General features: G+C 44.7%; 1 long non-coding RNA gene across 1 annotated transcript in view; it reads left to right on the top strand.

Annotated features, from left to right (window-relative positions):
- Positions 1 to 19,806, top strand: part of LOC135277204 (uncharacterized) — a 322,445-nt gene that overhangs the window by 293,437 nt on the left and 9,202 nt on the right. Inside the window, exon 3 of the long non-coding RNA XR_010344781.1 lies at positions 12,265 to 12,411. This is a non-coding gene — a long non-coding RNA (uncharacterized LOC135277204). The remainder of the gene's footprint in view (positions 1 to 12,264; positions 12,412 to 19,806) is intronic.

Raw genomic sequence — 19,806 nt, 5'->3', positions numbered from 1 at the left:
AAAAAACAGATAGGATCCAAATGTGAAATTGGCTATTTCTGTTTACTTATTAATATTCTTCATACTTTCCTGGTATAATGGCCTGGGACTCCCATAAGCTTTTCCCTGAATGAGAAAAATCAAAGAGGCTGTTTTCACCTTTCCCTTAACATTCACGTTGGCATCAGCGGCATTATCTCTGGACTTGGTTGGACTCTGCTAGTTGGGCTCTCCTATGTGGTTTCCAAAGAAGCTACAGAAAAAGCTTGAGTGACTTTTGTCCAAAGGGCAGTGAGCAATAATTTTTCATTGCCATGTGTTATCTAGTTGTGGGAGCTGGTCAAATCTGGGTTCAGAGACAAAACAGAAGTTGATCATTTCACACTGACCTTGCCAGCCCATCTTGAAAGTGTCTAATTTTAAGCAATTCTGATAGGTATTGACCAGGGCTCCTCAACCTTGGCACTTTTAACATTTGAGACTGAATAATTCTTTGTTGTGAGGAGCTGTCTGGTGCATTGTAGAATGTTTAACAGCATCCCTGGCCTCAACCCACTAGATGCCAGTAGTACCCCTCTCTCTTCAGTTGTGATGATTAAAAATGTCTCCAGATTTTGCCAAATGTCCCTTGGGTGGCAAAATCACCATTAATTAGGAACCAGTGGTATAAACACAACTATTTTATGATTATAAAATTAGATAGATGGATACATGATAAATAGGTAGATAGGTAGGTAGGGTAAGTAGGTAGATAAGTTGTAGATGAATATACATGGGCATCTATGCATAGATCAACAATATGAGGGTTGTGATTTTGGAAAGACTGTGTGGTGTGTCTTCAAGCACATCTGGATTTCAGACTGAGCTCTGTCCAAAACAAGCTCTGGGATACTTCCTCATCTACATAGCCAAGCAATGTTGATCTCATAAGGTTTTGGTGAAGACCAGATGAGCCCATGCTTGCAAAGTGCTCTTTGCTAACCTTGGTGCATAGCAGGTACTCTAGGAAAGCCATTTTCTTCCCACTGCAGAAATTGTTAGTGCCAAATAGATAGACTGATAGTGGCACTAGAAACAAAAGTCACTCCATTCAGCTGCATGAGGTGGCTTGTGGCTCACGCCTGTAATCCCAGCACTTTGGGAGGCCAAGGTGGGCAGATCACTTAAGGTCAGGAGTTCGAGACCAGCCTGGCCAACATGGTGAAATCCATCTCTACCAAAAATATAAAAAATTAGCTGGGCATAGTGGTGGGTACCAGTAATCCCAGCTACTCAAGAGGCTGAGGCAGAAGAATTGCTTGAACCCAGAAGGCGGAGGTTGCAGTGAGCCGAGATCATGCCACTGCATTCCAGTCTGGGTGACAGAGCAAGACACCATCTCAAAAAAAAAAGTTATTATTTCATTCATTGACAGATGTTTCTACCCTCTTAGTTCTGTGTCAGCTGAAAGAGATGTCTGCCTTTGTTTCATATCATGTACTAGTACATTGTTTCATATAAAATTGCTTTTATTTAAAAATTTACTATCTAAGAAACATGTAAATACAGTGACATTGTAAAACTTCAAACACTACGGATAAATCTTGGACCTGCCTTGACTGACATGATTTGGCTCTGTGTCCCTACCCAAATCTCATCTCGAATTGTCATCTCCCTAATCCCCATGTGTCAAGGAAGGGACCTGGTGGGAGGTGATTGGATCATGGGGGCAGTTTCCCCCATGCTGTTCTCATGATAGTGAGCAAGACCTGATGATTTTATCAGTGGCGGTTCCCCCTGCTTGCTCTGTCTTTCCTGTTGCTTGTGGCTTGTGAAGAAGGTACTTGCTTCTCCCTTACCTTCTGCCATGATTGTAAGTTTCCTGAGGCCTCCCCAGCCAGGCAGAGCTGTGAGTCGATTAAACCTCCTGCCTTTATAAATTGCCCAGTCTCGGGTATTTCTTTATAGCAGTGTGAAAATGGACTAATACATTGACCTTCTATGCCAAGGCTGTCCCTATCCCCAGAGGCACCTACTGACGTCAGTTTGAGATATTTCCTCTCAGATCTTTCCTCTTGTTTTTATGAAATTATCATTTTCTGTGTATAAACATATGTTTTGATTTTATGCATGATGATGTGTTACTTTTTTATGGCATATACTGTTAGTGCATACAGACCTAGATCAATGTTTTTAATGGCTACTTCATTCCACAGTATGAGGACTTTGGTTATTTCAAAGTTAGGGTTATTGCAAACAATATTGCAGTGAACAGCCTTATATCTCACTGTGCATTTCTCTGTAGTATATATTAAGAAATGAAATTGTTGGAAAAGAGGGCATGCATATTTTAAATTTTTCGTAGAAAATATCAGGTTGCTCTCCAATGTGGCCACACCATTTTATATTACTACAAAATTCAGTAACATCAAATTTAAAATTTCTTGCAGTTAGATGAAAAGAAAAAAGAAAAAAGTTATCTTGCTTTAATTTGCATTCTACTGACACTGCCAAGATGAGTATATTTTCTCATATTTATTGACCTTCTTTCTTTTTCTTTTGAGATTTGCTAGTTCCTTTCTTAAGCCTGCTCCTGTATTAGGCTGTTGATCTTTTCCTTATTGATTTGAATGATTTTTAAATATGTTCTGCATATTAATTCTGTTTCAGTTTTACACATTGCGTAGGAAGAGACTTGAAGATGCCACACAGTAAGCATTTCAAAGGGCATCAGGTTAAAAAGCTGCTGTCTGAGATAATTAGTGAGTTTTCCTAGCTGTACTGCACTCCCGTCTCCTCGTCTCTGCTTTCCCCGTTAGGGAGCTGGGCATCTACTCCCAATTATACTTTTGACATTGTCCCTTTTTAGCTGAAGTTGTCTCCCTGTGAATTCCTGGGTGTCCAGCATTTCAGACAGGCCTCCTCCTCCTCCCTCCTTGAGGCTCAGAGGACATGGCCTATGCCTGCTCAAGAGAAGTACAACAGTGCCCTATTCCCTCCTTGCCCCATAAAAGCCCCTCACACCTCACGGTAGCATCCCCAAGTGCTCAGTAAAAAACACTGTGTCCACGGAATATTAATAAATTTTGAGTGCAAACCAGACTCATGACATCAGTTAGCCAGACACTTGGTTGAGTCAAATCTTTCTCATTACAGGCTACTTCTTTTTATTTCAGAGATTTTGCTATGCCACCGTGCATGGTCACCTTCCAAGACAGGATTGAGTTAGCAGCATTTTTCCAAACACATTTGACGAGACAAGACTTTTTCCCTCGGGCATCTTTTAAGACCACCACACCATGGAAGATGGCACATGCAACAGAGATGCAGTTAGACAGCTCTCCCAGGCTCTCCCTGGAATGGGTTTTTTTGGGGGCAACTCTGTGTCTTATTTCCCTTATGCTCTGGCATATCTTCCACATACAGGGCATTAGGGCATTGCAAGTGGTAGAAGCTCCATGATAACTGCTAAATGGCAAATACTATCAAAATAAATGTGGGAAAGAGGTGCAGCCTCCCGGGAGAGAGGCTTTTGTAAGTTTTCAAGCCTGGGTCTAATGGGTTTGGATGTGACTCTGGATAACCAACCTACTCACCCTCCCTAGGTGGTGGACTGCCCACTCTATGGTGGAAATAATAATACCTGATTTTCAGGAACTGAGGAAAACTGGATGAGATAATGGATGTGCTAGCACAGATAAGATGCCCACATGTGTTAAAACAATATTTATGGTTTGAGTCTTGGCACAGTGTAAAGTATCTGAGAAAAGCAAAACTTCCAGTGTTCTCTGATGCTCAAATTCATTTGTTAAAGAGATAGGTAAGACTTGATATGGGAATAGTTTTTGGAGGAGGAAATACAGTGACTCCTTTCCATTTAGCTAGCATGGTGGCTCATAGCTGTAGTCCCAGCTACTCTAGAGGCTGAGGTAGGAGGATCACATGAGTCCTGGAGTTTGAGGCTATAGTGAATAATGATTGCACCTGCAAACAGCCACTGCACTTCAGCCCCAGAGATAGTGAAACTCTGTTTCTCTGAGGGGGAAAAAAAAAAAAAAAAAAAACCAAATGAATGAATGAATGAATGAATGAATAAATAAATAAATAAGTGCACACATATAGTGGCAGCCTTCTTCCTTCATGATTGGTTTCTCCAGGCTTCCTGTCAGTTCCCAGTCCTGTGGGTAGCACCCTGGCTTTGCTTCTCCTCCCTGGCAGGAGCAGTTCCTCATGCACAACTGATTGCACTTTGCAGTTTTGGCAACACTTGCAGAACCAGTCTCATCACACCCCCTCCAGATGCCTGCTTGAGCTGGTGGGCATTACCTCCTCAGAAGGCTGAATCTTAGCTCCATCGGGCCACTCCCTGGGAGTGTCATAACTCCAACCTCTTCTCTTTGTTTTCCCAACCCTAGGAGTGGTAGCTGTTTCCCGGTTGGTTGAACCATGATACCTCAGAATTCCCTTTTTACCCTTTTCCAACTATCTAGTTATCAACTTTATTCCTAGTGAACAATTCTTTATATTAAGTTCTCTCTGTTCAAATAACTGGGTTGGTTTCTGCCTTCTGAGTGAACCTGACCAAGGAATGAAAGAAGAATAGATGTAAGAGAGGAAGGAGTGAATTGGGAGGAAGGACTGACATGGTTTGTCTTCTAAATCCATGTCTGATGTTCATTTCTGAAACTCTCAGCTTCCCACCAGTTAAGGGATCGGATGACTTGCATCAGGCCTTTTGATAGAAATCTGAACATTCAGTGTGTGAGGCCTTCCTTCAAGCACAATAACCCATTTACCACATTTACTATAGATTAGTTTATTAATCATTATGTGTCTCTTTTGTTTTCTCATGGGATTGGCTGCACAAACGTGTTTTTCTTTAAGGTGATGGAAAGTCATCAGTAATTCATTAAAGTGTTCTGGTGATGTTGATTGCTGTTAAAATGATTATTACATTGTTGTATTAGGTTATAGCTATTAACATTATCTGTATACGGGAAACCGTTCATGAGCTACACACACTTCTGGAAGACACTAAGCCCATGAGCTTGGTGTTTGGGGCCTGCTTGTTTTGTGAGCTTAGATGGAGACAAAGGACTTTCCTAGTCTAGGGTTCAAGAGCGTGTGCTCTGAAATCAGACAGCTGCACTCCTGACCTTTTGGCTATTGTCCTGCATGATCCTTATCCCAGTGCATGCCAGTGGGTTTATCAAAGTCTTCATCCCAAACTCGAAGCATCATGGATGCAGGAATGTTTGGACATTGCATTCACTAGAGTATCCATAACACCTATGACATAGCAGCCATGCAGCCATGTCTTCTCTCATTGGAAGAGAATGAATTCTGCTGGAAATGAACCTGCAACCTGCCAAAGCTCGCATAGCCTGAGAAAGGCAGAGCAGGAGCCCAGCTCCAGCTTACCTTGTTCTGCAGCCCTGATTTGTACACACTTATGCATGTGGGCGGTCCAGCTCTCCCATCAGGAGTAGGCTTGGTGTCACTGGATGCCCTGAATGCACAGGGACCTGGGTGCTGAGGGACCATCCCTCTCTTCCTTTGCTTTTCTGCTCTCCTTCCTCTCCTCCCTCTGACTTTACCATCGCCTCATTAAAATGCAATTGCATGATTCATCAACACTATTGGAGAAAGCTGTTAGATAAAATAAAGGGGGAGAAATTAGTATTTGCAAAGACAAGTAGTATTGAGCTTTCTACCTCATCAAAGGGCTAAACGCATACGTGTTAGCTGTATCACTCTGACTGCCAGAAATCTCCTGAGCATGGGTTTGGTTTTTCTTTTTCTTTAACATTTCCCTCTTTCTCTCCTCAGTCTCTTACATGATCCGTGATCTTTACATTTTGCCCACAGTCGTGAAAGCTAATGGCATCATTTTCATGCATGGACATGGGCCTACCAGCTGACAGTGGTTAGCAATTCTTATTACAAATATATCTTCTACTCCCGAGCTGGAATTGTAAAGCTTTTCTATAGTGACACTGAACCAAAATATCGAGGTTGCTGAAGCCTTTAAAGAAAGCAGCGGCAAAAGGTTGCGGAATGCCTTTTAAGTAATGCTGCAGTGAGGCCCTCTGGAATACAGATGGGATGCCTGCCTGAGTCTTCCTGTCACCTCAGATCACCCGGGAACACAGACTCCAAACTCCCAATGGCTTTAGCAGAAATTGAGCAGAGATAAAGAGAGAGAGGGGGTAGTAAAACAGAGGGAGAGAGAGGTCTCTTTTAAGAAGTAACTTCTGTGTGGTTTTGATGACTACCACTATCTGAACATGGAGAAGCCTCTTTGCTTTGGAAATGGAAATGATAAACCAGAATGTGTATGTCAGACACAGCCTGTAGGGCTCTCTCGAAAGCATTCTCCTCCTGTTCCCTAGCCCCATTCACTTTGGCTCATTCTTGAAGATACAGTTGAAGAAGAGCTCACTGCCTATATTCCTAATGAGGGCAACCTTTCCCCTCTTCCCTCCAGCTCTGGACCAGTGAAAGTTACCTTCTTTGGGTTCCCACTGACACCAACCCTGTACTTCCCTCTATGACAGAAAAGTGTGGAAAAGTAGGCCACATCCTGGCTTTGAAGTTGGTCTGGGCATTCATTGTGAGTACATGGCTTATGATTTAGGACAAGACATTTCACTTCTCAAAGGCTTCATTATTTCACCTATCAGTGGACTTGACCATATTGACGTTATAGAATTGTTTTGTGGGCTACATGAAATAATATCAGCATCAGGGTGAAAGAGAGGTGCTGTTTTTCTTTGGTGGCTTTACCACATGCAATTTTTGGTAGATTTTTTTCCTAGGAGATGGAGCTCCTTGAGGAGCCAGCTGGATCTGCAGCTCCAATGTTGCTGCCAGGACTCTGCCTTGCTTCTGGACTCCTGGCTCTGCTGGCCCCTGTGTGCTGGCTTTCTGCCACAGGAAGACTCTCTCTCAGTGGTTAGAAAGATGGAAGGTGGCAATTCCAAAGCAAAATCACATCCTCATAGCTTAGCATTTCACTGGGGGCAGCTGGAATGAAACTGAGGATACTTTCTCGCCTGCTAAGGCTTCCTTGAGCTGAGTCTCCAGGAAGGCTGATTGGCATGCCTGGGTCACATTTCTACCCATGGGTCATGTAAGAAAGATAGTATAGTATTAATACATGCCAGAGCATCAACTTCCCTTGCCTCTCATCCTAGCTTTCTGGAGTGAAGGTGGTCAGTAGAGGTGCTTATTCTCCCAGTACATGAGATGGGGCAGGGACAGTTATTGAATGGAAAGGGACTGTTGGCACCAGGAGTAAGGGGAGGATCCATGAGAAGTCAAAACCAAGAGATGTGTATTGCAAGGCCAGACACTTATTAACAAATGAATTAATCAGCAAACAAATGAAAGATAGTGATTTTATGCAAAGAGTCCTGGCTTGGGAATTAGGAGAACTAAGTTCAAGTCTCAATGTCACTATTCAGTTGGGTGACTTTGTACCTTGTCACTTTGCCTCTCTGGGCCTGGTGTCCTGGGCTATAGAATTTTCTGGTTGGATTAGAAGATCTCCAAGGTCTCATTCCAACTTTACGTGTCTATTATCTCATGCTGCTGCTCATTAAGAAAGAATTTTAAGTTAATTGAAACAGGGCTCTTTCGGCAGGCTCTGGAGAAACCATATAGATATCCATAGGTTAAACAGAAGGGAAGGTAACAGGAGGCTTTCCCTGGCTAAGGGAAAATGGAAAATAAGTAAGACTGGTTGCCCTACTTGGGTTAGTGCTGTGCTTTCTTCAGGGAAGACTACAGACAGGAATGAACATTCTGCAAGCTGCCCACCAAGGGTCAGCTTGCCCAGCAAGAAGGACAAGCTGGGGCCGGGTGGATGGAGATAGGCAGGAAAACCATCCCCACAGGGCTGACAAGAATCGTATGTCAGGTTCTGGACAGATATATAGTTCTAATTAAGCATTCATCAGGCTGTACTCTGGCCTGCTTCCTTGTTGCTAAAAGTCAGGTAGCACCAGATACTGACCATCTCCATCCTTGTTCCTAGAGACAGGATTTCTGATATTGAAATCATAAGGCTTCTGTTTAAGGATCACTTGAGATGTTTTACAGACCCCGAATTCCAGCAACCAGTTTGAAGACCCCCACAGAGGAATAGGATGAGTATAAGAATATAGCTTCTTCCTCCCCCCATCTTAGACTTCACACTTCACCCTGCACTCTTCAACCAATCGACAATCTCTGCACTTTGGCCCACTCCAAAACCCTTAAAATCCCTAGCCCCAAACACCTTGGGGAGATATACTTGAGGTTCTCTTCCATTTCCTTGTTCAGTGACTCTATGTTTAAACCTCTGACTATGGTACATCCCACTGTCTCGCGATATTGACTCATTGTGTGCACTGGGCAGCAGACTTACTACATTTACACGTTCACGACCACTTTTACTGTCAAACCCCACTTGTTGGATGATTACTTAGTATTTCATTGTGTAGTTGAGGAAGCAGAGGTTTAGAATAATGAAGGAGCTTGGCCCTGACACCCAGCCAGGGCTGGGGTTAGAGAGCCCTCAGGATCCCTTCCTCAGGCCCCATGGAAAGGTCTCAGTGGTACCTGCCGCGTGCTCACCTTGGGCCAATCATGAGACATTCCAGCTGCTCGACATTCAGCTGTCAGAGGGGAGCAAGCTGAGGAGTTTGGCAGCCTATCCTCATGGCACCTGAGATTGAGCTGCTGTCTGGAGCACACAGCCCTGCAGTCTCACCCCTCCTTCCTACATCTCACCTTCTTTCCATTGTCCTATCTTCCAGCATGCCCCACACAGGACCTGGGATGTCACAGGGGAGCTAAATGTCTCAGGATTGGAATAGAATTGAGTTCAATACTAGACAGGCAGCTATTGATAGCCTGGATGAGAGCAGAAGGGCTGAGGAGCCAAGACCCCAGCGGGGGGCTGGGCCATATTCCCATAGGGCCTGGAGGCACTGCCTGGCTTTCCCAGACTGCCCTTCATGACCACAGGTCATTTTCTCCTGTCTTCGTCTCTGTTTCTCTCCTAGTCTATGCTGGCCCCTCTGAGATTTTTCCTTCGGTTCATTTGTCCCTTGTGATTCCATTTGCGTTTGAGTTTCTTGTTCTCTCCCCTCCTCTCTACACATTGCCCATCCCACCTGCCTCCCCTCCCTCGCTCCCCTTTCTGGCCATGCCTCCCTACTTCCTGGCTGTCTCTCCCTGATTCTCCCAGTTGCCCTCATTGACCCGTGTCCATTCTGCTACTGCCTTTACAGGCTTGGCTGGCTCTCAGAAGCCACCACCCTCCCTAGCTCAGGTCTGTCTTGTCCTGGGTGTCTAAATGCCTGGGTGCTGCTGCCTGATGGCTCAGGTCCTGGCCCCAGTGAGGGCCTCCACCTCCCTCTCTGAGCCTGGCCATTTGCCCCCGACCCCTCTAGGAGGTCCTCTCAGCCTGGACATGTTGATGAAGTCCCCTTACCCCACAAGACGGGGGCCTGGCGCTCTGTGAGTAGAGAGTCAAGGAGCAAGAAGCCAAGCTATGTGAGCTTGACCCTGCCTCTGTCCTCAGCTGTCTGCAGGTTTTGCTTCCAGAGGACTCCACCTGAATGCACCTACCTCCTCCATAGTGTGTGTGAGGAGCCTTGGAGAACCTGCCATCCACACAATGGGCCCTCTACAAATGCCATTCTACTGTGTCCTCATCTTTTGTCCTGGGAGCAGCCCTTTATGGTCTCATCTGTTCACTCACTCTGCATTCAGTGAGAGCATCCATGGAACACCCATGAGGTGCCTGGCATCATGCCAGGCGCTATCCAACCCCTATACCATGGGGAACAAGCTAGGCATGCCTCCTCTTATCACAAGGCTCCTGTCCTATGGGCAAAATCAGACAGATGATAGCGATGATATAGGGGTGCAGGCTCTGTGGTCATGGCATCTCCCTGCCAGAAAAGCCTAAAGGGTACAGGCTCTGGGGAGAGTGCATGAGACCTCTGAGGGCCTGGGTCAGTGGGAGGTACAGGCAAGTCAGCACAGCTTAGGAAAGGCTGCCCTGGGCATGTGCTCTCTCAAGCTGCAATGCTTAATGTTAGATTTTCCTAGTAAAGGGATGGTATATGTGTTGTGGAGGTTGGGAGAGAGGGAGGAGAATTGGAAATTGTCCAAGAAAAAGGAACAGTTGCTGTGAAAGCTGAGTGGTCAAGGAGAACATTTCTCCTCATTCCCCAGGAGAATATACCTTCATCCTTCCAGACACAGCCCAGCCTTGAACCTCAGTCCTTCAAGTTCCTATAGCTCTTTCTCTTAGTCCTCCGGAAAGAGCCTCCATCAATACATCTCAGTGAGTCTAATTCCTTCAATGGACAGGAGCCATCTCACCTCTGACATCCCAGAACCTGACACCAAACCTGGAACATAATCAGCTCTCAGTCGGTAAGTTCTGATAGGGAGATGCATGGGCAGACGGATGAGCAGATGAATAAAAATCAATAGATACATAACTAAAATAAAGGAGCTCCAGGCATAATCTGAACTCTGAGGCCACCAAAGCTTATTTCATCTTTCGAGGTTCCTGCGAGACACAACAGTTCTTTCCAGTGTCCTGGGATTCTGGAAAATGCTGATCCATCATTATCTCAGGCTGCAAAGAACTCCTTTTTCTCCAAGAAATCAAATGCACCTCACACATTGGGTGTGTTCGCGTGTTTTTCCTGCAAGCTGAGACATGGATTTGGAGAAGTAATCAATTCCAATTGATTGGCAAAATCTGACTTGCGTTGTCTCAGCCAACTTTGGATGGGAAAGTTCATTAAAAGCAGGCCTCTGGCAAGCCCGACACCCCTCGGTGCTGCGGTAATCAGGGCTTCATTATGCCAAGCAGCAGGAGCTGCCCTAAAGAGTCCCTGGCACGGTTTTGTGGGGACTTGCCCATCTGCGGCAGCATTTTTTGTAAATGAGTAATTTGACCATGATAAAAATCCACAAGGAGCTTTTCTCAGCTTGGCCAGTGAAGCGCTTGGAGAGAGCTCAAGGGAGAGGAGAGTGAGCTCTTTGCTGGTGGCGCAGACACCCCATCCCCTTCCTTCTCCCTGCTCCACCACACACTGCCCTGGACAGAGAGAGATTTCTCTTGGCATCACCATCCGGAAAGTGTATGTGCCCCTGGCAGGGAAGGGGCCTCCTGTGGTGCCCTGTGGCCCTTGTGAGGGGCAGGACTGGCCTCGTCCCAGTTGTTTGCTTTTAGAGGCTCCAGAGGCTATAGCCAGAAAGGTGTAAATTTCTTTCTGAATTTGAACAGGGAAGCAAATTCTGGAAGTCATCAACTCTGGAAGCAACTGGCGCAGGCCTCCCTGAATGAGTGCTCCAATCCTAGAGCAGGAGTCTGCTTCTAACTCAAATTTATAGGTGCCTGTCAGTGCCAAGCTCTGCGCTGGGCTTGTCAATGCACATAGCCAGCCTCTCCTTCTTTACAGCAACCACCAGAGCCAGAGGTCATTGAAACTATGATTTTAAAACAAAACTTAGTTATTTGAAAAATATTGAAAGTGTTTATGTGGAAGTACTAAACGTTTGTGCAAATCAAATGTTACAATTTTCTTCAGACATGGAATTTGGGACTTGGGAGGAGGCTTTGAATTTTTACTCTGCACCCTAAACATTTCATTCATAAATTTAAGGAGTGGTTATTAAAAATGCTTATTATAGAAATTTTGGAAAATAAAGACGAAAAAGAAAAAAAAAGACACCACTAGTTAGAGATGATAAACTTTTTCATTTTCATCCAGCAAACTAAGCCTGAAATGTACCCATGTTAACATAGATAAATGGTGACCTAGGATTTGGTTCAGATTTTATAGTGATTTCTCCCCTACCAGGGTTTCTGCATAATAATTGGTCCTAGTAAAATTTCTGTTAGAGGGAATTAAAAAATGCATGCTCAGATAAGACTGGAATATGGTGGGATCCATGTCTTATAATTGACAATTCACAGTTTGCTTGTGGTATTTATTTGCTCACTAAAGGCTATGAGAAGTCCTGCAAAGTTACATGAACAAAGAACCCTCACTAACTCCAGTTCCTATTAACCTATCTGCATACCACCAAACTCATTTTGGAAAAGGCATGGTAGTTCTTGCCCATGACCATCCAATCTCATCCTTCCACTTGAGTCTCTGAAGCCTTTGCGGGGAGGTAGGTGTTCTTCCATGGTTGGGGGCAAGGAAGAAGTGCCCTCCAGAAAGTCACTACTAGGAGGAACTGTGGGAATCTCATTGGCTGTTTTTTCTTTTCTTTTTCTTTTCACAGATAAGGAAACTAAGGAAGAGAAATGAGAGCGACCCACCCAGCATAACAGAAGAAGGAAAAGACAAGACTGGAATTTGAACCCACACCTCATGAGCAGGACCTGGGCTTCCTACCAGAGGCGGCTTCCTGCGCAGGCCAAAGGCTCAGGTAACATTGTGTTAGGAGGCAGGCCTGGCTGGCCTGGCTAGGATCTCTTGCTGGCTCTGGCATGTGTGGGTCTTCAGCAGAACCAGATCATGGACTCTGATGTTCAGCACCAGACATACACCAAGCTGGATGGCTGGTTTTGCTTTTTGCCACACGGTAGAAGTTATTTCCAGACCTGGAGGATGGACGGGGCTGCTTCTGCTCGGTTTCCATTAGCCCCCACTTTTCCCCATGGCACATCAAGTTGGGCCATAGCAGAGACTGGCTTGTCCTGGGGCATCCTCTGTGCTGTGCTCAGGGTGAGGAGCTCCTGCACTCATTCTGCTCGATGATTCCAGGGCGGGGTACTCCTATCTTTTTAACACTCTGGAGAGGGGCTGCATTTTTGAGAGGCCCAGGCCCCGAATTCATCCCCATCTTCTATGAAATCCCATCTACAAACCATCACTGACCAATGTCTTTGAATTCCCAACTCTTTTAGCTGCTTGTAGGGATTAGAGATCCCAAACCATCTATTCACTAATTTGTTTTCCCCTCTTCCACTGAGCATGATCTAGAAGCCAGGAAGCTCTAGACACGGGAATCCAAAAACAATATAACATCTAGTTGGGGACAGGTGTATAAATAGCTCACTGAGGTAGAGCCACTTATAGTGCAAAATTGGGGGTACTGTGGGACCTTCCAGAAAAGGAACAATGGGATGGATTTCGAAGGGTGAAGCGGGTAAATCTGAGGAAGACAAGAGGCTGGGGTTTCAGTGGAAACAGTTTAGCTAAAGGGTTGGAAGAGTCAAACAGCACATCTGGAGCCCAGCAGTAGCTTGGATCTGGGGGAATGGGCTGGCTTTGGAGCAGAGGCAATAGATGCATCCTGAGTGGTGGGCAGGGGTTAAATACTGAAAGAATGGTGTGAATAAAGGGACTGGCAGAAAATCCTCTGCCTTTGAAGTGTGGGAGGAAGGCTTAGAGAGCCCCCCAGGGAATGAGGGAGAACCAGACAGGAGATCCCTGCCCCAGTCCAGGGGATGCCTGGGACAGTGACAGAGCAGAACTGAGACTGTGGAAAGGGCCATGCACCTGAGGGGTAGAAGTGAGAGAGGATGTGGTCAGATATGGGGAGGAGAGTAGGAAAGGCAGAGGTCAGTTTTAGTGTCTTCAGCCTGTTTGGCTGCAGAATGCAGACCACGGTCTCAATTTCACATATTTTTCTTCTTTCCACCAAGAATGAGCCACCAAATGCACAACTAGAAATGATTTGATAGCTACATCTTTGAAAGTCTTTTTCCATACATCAAATAAGCAGTCAGGCCAGGCACAGTGGCTCACGCCTATAATCCCAGCACCTTGGGAGGCTGAGCGGGCGAATCACCTGAGGTCAGAAGATCGAAACCATCCTGGCCAACACGGTGAAACCCCATCTCTACTAAATATATAAAAATTAGCAGGGCATGATGGTGGGCGCCTGTAATCCCAGCTACTTGGGAGGCTGAGGCAGGAGAATCGCTTGAACCCTGGAGGTGGAGTTTGCAGTGAGCTGCGATGACGCCACTGTCACTGTACTCCAGCCTGGGTAACAAGAGCAAAAGTCTGTCTCAAAAATAAAATGAAATAAAATAGGCAGTCATCTTTTTTAATACCAGGTCTCAAACAGCAGCATACCACAGGCAGGCTGGTGAGGACAGTGCATGCTGGGTGTAGACTGTAATGAAGAGTGGAGTCTGCAGAGCATTTAAACCCAGTAACACAATGGAACACTGTCTCTGCCAACATGTCCTTGGTTTTGAGGTTTGAACACCCAGCTGCCAATTTTACTGACTAATTTAAGCTAATGCCATTTAGAAGGTCTTGTACTTTACTAGTTGAAGCCCTGGAAATGGCCCTGTTTAGCAGGCTACAAAGTCTGGATTTGAGGGCTTTTATGCTATTTCCTCAAGAATATTTTTCAGGTCCTCACTCCTCATTTGTACAGCCCTCTCCCACCCCACACCTGCCCCAGATCTTTAGATTCCAGAACAAACTGCCTTGCCAAGTGGGGAGAGCATCATAGCTGCTTGCCAGCACATTTTCAGGCGTATTACTGACCTGGCCTCTGGCCAGGAGGAGGCCCAGCCTCTCTCCATCTCAAGGAAGGCACTCCTAGGCCCTAAATAAACCTCATAAGTCATGCAAATGCTCCCAGAAGGAGCCTGAAATGCTTGGCCTTTCTCTAGGGCAGCCACAATGTTTCATGAGGAACACAGTAAATATGACCCCTGATGGGTGCTGCGCCAGGGCCTCTCAGTATTAAGGCTCTAAATAAAACTTCATAGAGAAGGGAGGGAGTCTAGGGGAGCAACTGAGGGCGGTTTTTTTAGAGAGCATTTTTGGGGTACTTCTTGAGAGGGCAGAACCCGACAGCCAGCCCTGAGCAAGGCAGGGATGAGGCTCTCCTCCGACAGGGCTCTAAGACCTGGTTGTAAATTGCACAAGTGCCAGTGAGTCTGGGGGAGCAGCTGGCAGCATCCTCAGCCATCTTTGCTGCTGAAGGTCTCCTGCCTTTCTTCCTAAACCCTCATAAGATTTCAGCGGTTTGATTTTGGAGTAGAGATGGTAGTGGGGTGAGGATGGGCCAGGGGCACCTGGATGCAGTGACTCAGCACCCACCAGGAACATTTTCTATGTTTCTCCTGAATTAAAGGCTAAGTTCCTACCTGGACTCTACGCCCTGGTACTCTGGTTTGAGTCTGCAGAGACATCTGGGCCATGCCCATCTCTCAGGTACCACTTAGGCCTGATTAAAGGCTGAAAATGCAGCAATTGTTATCTGCATATGTGGGATTTGTCTTTGATAGTTCAGGACAAATCACCCTCAGGTCAGCTTGCTCCTCGTGGCCGTTCTTTCAACAGCTCAACTCATTCCAGTCATTCAAGTCTGGAGAACTCTCACCCTCACCCTCACCCAGACTCCACATTTACACACATTTGTTTAACCAGTGGCAAGCCTGTGGGTGAAAATGACATCTTGTCGTTGCTTCAATTTTTGTTTCCTGATTACTGTAAGAGCAAATATTCTTTAATATGCATGGGCTGTGTGTACTTCTGTTTCTGTGAATAAAAATCCTTAGGTCATTATTCTGTTGGTTTATTTAGTCTTTTACTTATTGATTTGTAGACATTTTTATGTGTTCTCATCGTTAATCTTTTGTCTGCTATATATTTTGAAAATATTCGTCACCCAATTTTATAATCCAATGTTTTACTCTTTCTTTTCGCAGCAATTGTGTTTAAAAAGCCTTGATTTACCACAACATTGTAAATATATTTATCTGGGTTTTCTTTTAATAATTTGATACTTGTGCTTGTTCAATATTTGACACTTTAATAATTCTGAGACTTATTTTTAGAAATATTAGGTCTGGAGTAGATAGGTGTCATTATTTACTTATGTCGGATGAATAGCCAGTTGTTCTCACACCATTTATTGAATTGCCCAACATTTCCCAATTGATTTGAAGTGGTATCTTAGTCATGGAGAATGTGCCTATATGTGTTTTTAAAATGCATATGTGTAGGTATGCATTACACACACAGTTATGTGTATTATCTGTGTACACAGATTATCTGTACATAATTTTAATGGAAATATGGGGAGATGGAAAAGGCTGTGGCTTTGGTGCCATTTTTGAGGTCTTTGTATTGATCAACAGCAATATAACAAACCTTTGCTAAGTCTATATTGCTTTTTCACATTTAGTAGATGCATGTCTTGCGGTTGTTACCTGGAGTCTTTGCCTTTTGGGAACTCTCATTGCCTAGTGAATAGGCACACACAGGTTGGTTTTAAAGTTAAGAAACTTAGAAATAATCAAATTAGCAACTAAAATCCTGGATTGGATCCTGTAAGAGAAAAAGATGTTAGTAACAAAACTGTCCCAGTACTTTGGGAGGCCAAGGTGGGTGGATCGCCTGAGGTCAGGAGTTTGAGACCAGCCTAACTGACACAGTGAAACCCCGTCTCTACTAAAATTACAAAAAAATTAGCCAAGTGGGGTGGCGTGCACCTGTAATCCCAGTAACTTGGGAGGCTGAGAAGGAGAATTGCTTGAACCCGGGAGGCAGAAGTTGCAGTGAGCCAATATCATACCACTGCACTCCAGCCTGGGCAACAGAGCAGGATTCCGTCTCAAACAACAACAACAACAACAACAGCAACAAAAACTGATGATATTCAATACTGTCTCAGTTTTGACAAATCTACCATGGCTATCATAGAACCAATAAGTTTTTATGCCCACTGTGTAGTAACATACCAATTATACTGAGACAGCAGAGTTTGCAGCAGAGAGAAAGATTTTAATGATTCCAAGGTGCTGAGCAGGGGGACAGGAGGAGATCCTCAAATATGTCTCCCTGAGGAGTTCTGGGATGGAAATTTTAAGGGGATAGTGGAGGATGAGGGACTGGAAAACTGGGGTTGTTGATTTTTTGGGGTAAGGGGGATGAAAACATCAGAATGCAGAAATGGAGTTATTTGGTGAGTGACTGCCTGTGGATTCTTCAGACGAGCTGACATCAGTAGCTTCACTGGTACACAGGACCTGAAAGAATGTCTAAAAGGGAAAACAATGTTTTATAATGTTCAAGTTGTTATCCATAGAGCAGTTAAGGAGGACAATAACCTTATAACAGGGTCTATATAATTCTAGGACAATAGGCACCAAACAACTATTAGGAAGCAGGTCAGGGAGCAGTTTTAGGATTAATGCTGAGTAAGCTGCCAGTTTGGCTTATTTTCATTTTTTTCTCTCCCTTCTTCCCTGATTAATTTGTTAATTTTATAGTTTATAGGGACAGTTTCATGACTAGGATGATATTAACATTAGGGGAAGCTGAATGAAGAGCCTATGGGAACTCATGATACTATTTTTGGAAATTTCAGTAATCTAACATTATTTAGGGATAAAAAGTTTAGTTAACTTAAAAAATTATCGTGCGAAGTTAATGTGACAATGCATATGCAATTATAAGTTCCTCTGGACAGCAGTGAATATGTCCCAGAAGAGAGGGACCATTTGAAGGATGTTGCTTCACCAAGTCTCCTCACCTATTTGGTTCTTGCACCACACAACAGAGGAATGAGTACAAGATGATCTCTGAAGCTCCTTCCACATTTTGGAGATAAGGTTATTTGCTGTATTAGAAAGTCCCCTGACTCAAAATTCCTCATGCATCTGTGAATTTCACACTCAATAGATGCTTAATGAGTTTTGGCTCCAAGCAAGCATAAATCATCAAGTTATAATGCTGAAAGAACCAGGAGTTTGGATCAGAAGAAAATAGTTTAATTGCAGGTCAGCAAACTGACCAGCTGCTGCCCTTTGGCAGGACACTTAGCCTCAGTTTGCTCATCTGTAAAATGGGGATTAAAAACTTTTTGCCTCCAGGGCTGCTGTGACAATTGAACGTGGTAATGTGTAGGAAAAACCTTCCTCTCAGTACCTGGCATGTTGTTGGTGCTCAAGAGACACAGTTCCTTTCTTTTATTCCTTCACCCTTGCTGCATTTTAACTTCAATTCCGATTAATACAGCTGTGCAGTAACTCTGGTTAACAGCCAAAATCTCATTTAGAGTTTCTCATCATCCTCTTCCAAACTGTCATATCACTCAGCGCTTACGTTTCTTTCTGGTTGCTGGGGACAATAAAGCAGGCAAGACATTTTCACAGTAATTCAAAATGTGATTTTTCCAGGGTGATATTGCATGGGGAGGCCATCTGAGTTGAAAGGAATTTTGAGTTGGTTCACTGTCACAAATAAGATAACAGGAAATAAAACAGGTAAGACTCAGGCAGTACACCAGCAGTGGCAAATTTCTTAAAAAGCAGCTAGTCTGTCCTGGCAGAGGTTTAAATATCAGCTCCACCCTGGATGCAAAGTGAAGAGATAAAAGCAGGAGTTTTGGCTGGACCCCAACATCACACAGCCCCCAAAGGAAGGCACTAGTCCCATATACTGCCTGCAAAAAGGGCCTCCTGGAGTTATGTAACGTACTGCAGCTAGGGGGCGTTAGGCAGTTCCAGGGACACATCTTGGCTCCATGGGGCACCAGTTGACGGACTCAGTTACTCAATCCCTCTACATTTGACATAGCTATTTGTAAAATGGGGACAGGATTAAATGAACCAATGATCTATAGCACCCACTGCAAGATAATTTTTTTCATGAGCTCTTGTTAAAATTAGCTGCATAGAATACATTGCTAAGGGCCAAATTCTGAGAGAGAAGCCTTTGGGGGGGCCTTAGCACTTCAGTGACATTCTACTTATCAGGCCAAGGGTTCTGCACACAGGTCTGAGTTTTATGCTTTTGCTTTATAACTTGTATATACCTAATGTATACTTCATTTTATATAAAATATTACATAATTTAAAGAAACCCAAGGAAACCACTCTGAAAGCAAGTTTATGTTAAGAGGTTTATTGGATGGTTAAAAAAAAAAAATCCAAGATAGATTTCGATGATCAGATGTAGAGACAGTAAAAAGACACCGCAACTCCATGCGATACCATTCCATTCACACTCAGCAGGTATGGCTTTCTTCCCTTCCTCCCCTGGTGTGGCAGGCCATGGGCTGGGACTTCTGTGTTCACCTCTCCCACCTGTGCACAGCACCTAGCACTCAGCTTGTTGCTCTCAGCAATGCTGGCCCGGGGGCAGGACAGGTACAGGAATGGAGAGTGTTTTACTTTGGCAAGAAGGTCATCATCTGTCTTTCCTTCCTCTTGCTGTTTTCATCTAAGGAGGAGGGACAGCAAATTGCTAAGGATCTTTTAGCTCATGGAACTCCCAGACCACCCCTCTCTCTGCTACCTGTTTCTATCTCATGTGGTCTTTATATCTGTGTAACACCCCCAGCACAAGGCACTCAACAAGGACTCATTTTCTTTTTCCCTTTTTTGACAGGCTCACTCTCAGTTTCTCCAGCCCTGAAATGGAAGCCCCACCACCCACTTCAGAACACTGTGACAATCCCAGAAAGCTAATGTGGTCACCCCCAGTTTGGGAACTGGTACAGAGGAGACAGTGCAGAGACAGATTCTTTTCCCAGGCTACCCTAGCTCTCCTGCATGAGCAGGCCATTTTGTTCTTTACAGGCTCAGTATTCCCATCTATCAAGGGGGCATATCAATTTCTGCCTACTTGTAGGCCTCAGAGGCAGAGATGTTAGGGGAAGTGCTGGGACAGGTGGAAAGCATCCTTCTGAAGTTCCAGTGGTGAGGTGTCACTGTCCCCAGAGTTTTGAAGCATCTGTCCATGCAGTGTTCTGGTAGCCCACGTGTCCCTCCTAGGTTATAGAGTCATTGGTCATGACAGCAGCAGCTTCACAAGCCTCCCTACCCATCATCCCAGTCATCCT

This window comes from Aotus nancymaae, unplaced genomic scaffold (genome assembly GCF_030222135.1).
Source record: "Aotus nancymaae isolate 86718 unplaced genomic scaffold, 86718_ANA_hifiasm-v0.15.2.pri h1tg000030l, whole genome shotgun sequence".
Taxonomy (NCBI): domain Eukaryota; kingdom Metazoa; phylum Chordata; class Mammalia; order Primates; family Aotidae; genus Aotus; species Aotus nancymaae.
The sequence above is the reverse complement of the archived record's forward strand: the minus strand, read 5'-3'. Positions and strand labels throughout refer to the sequence as shown.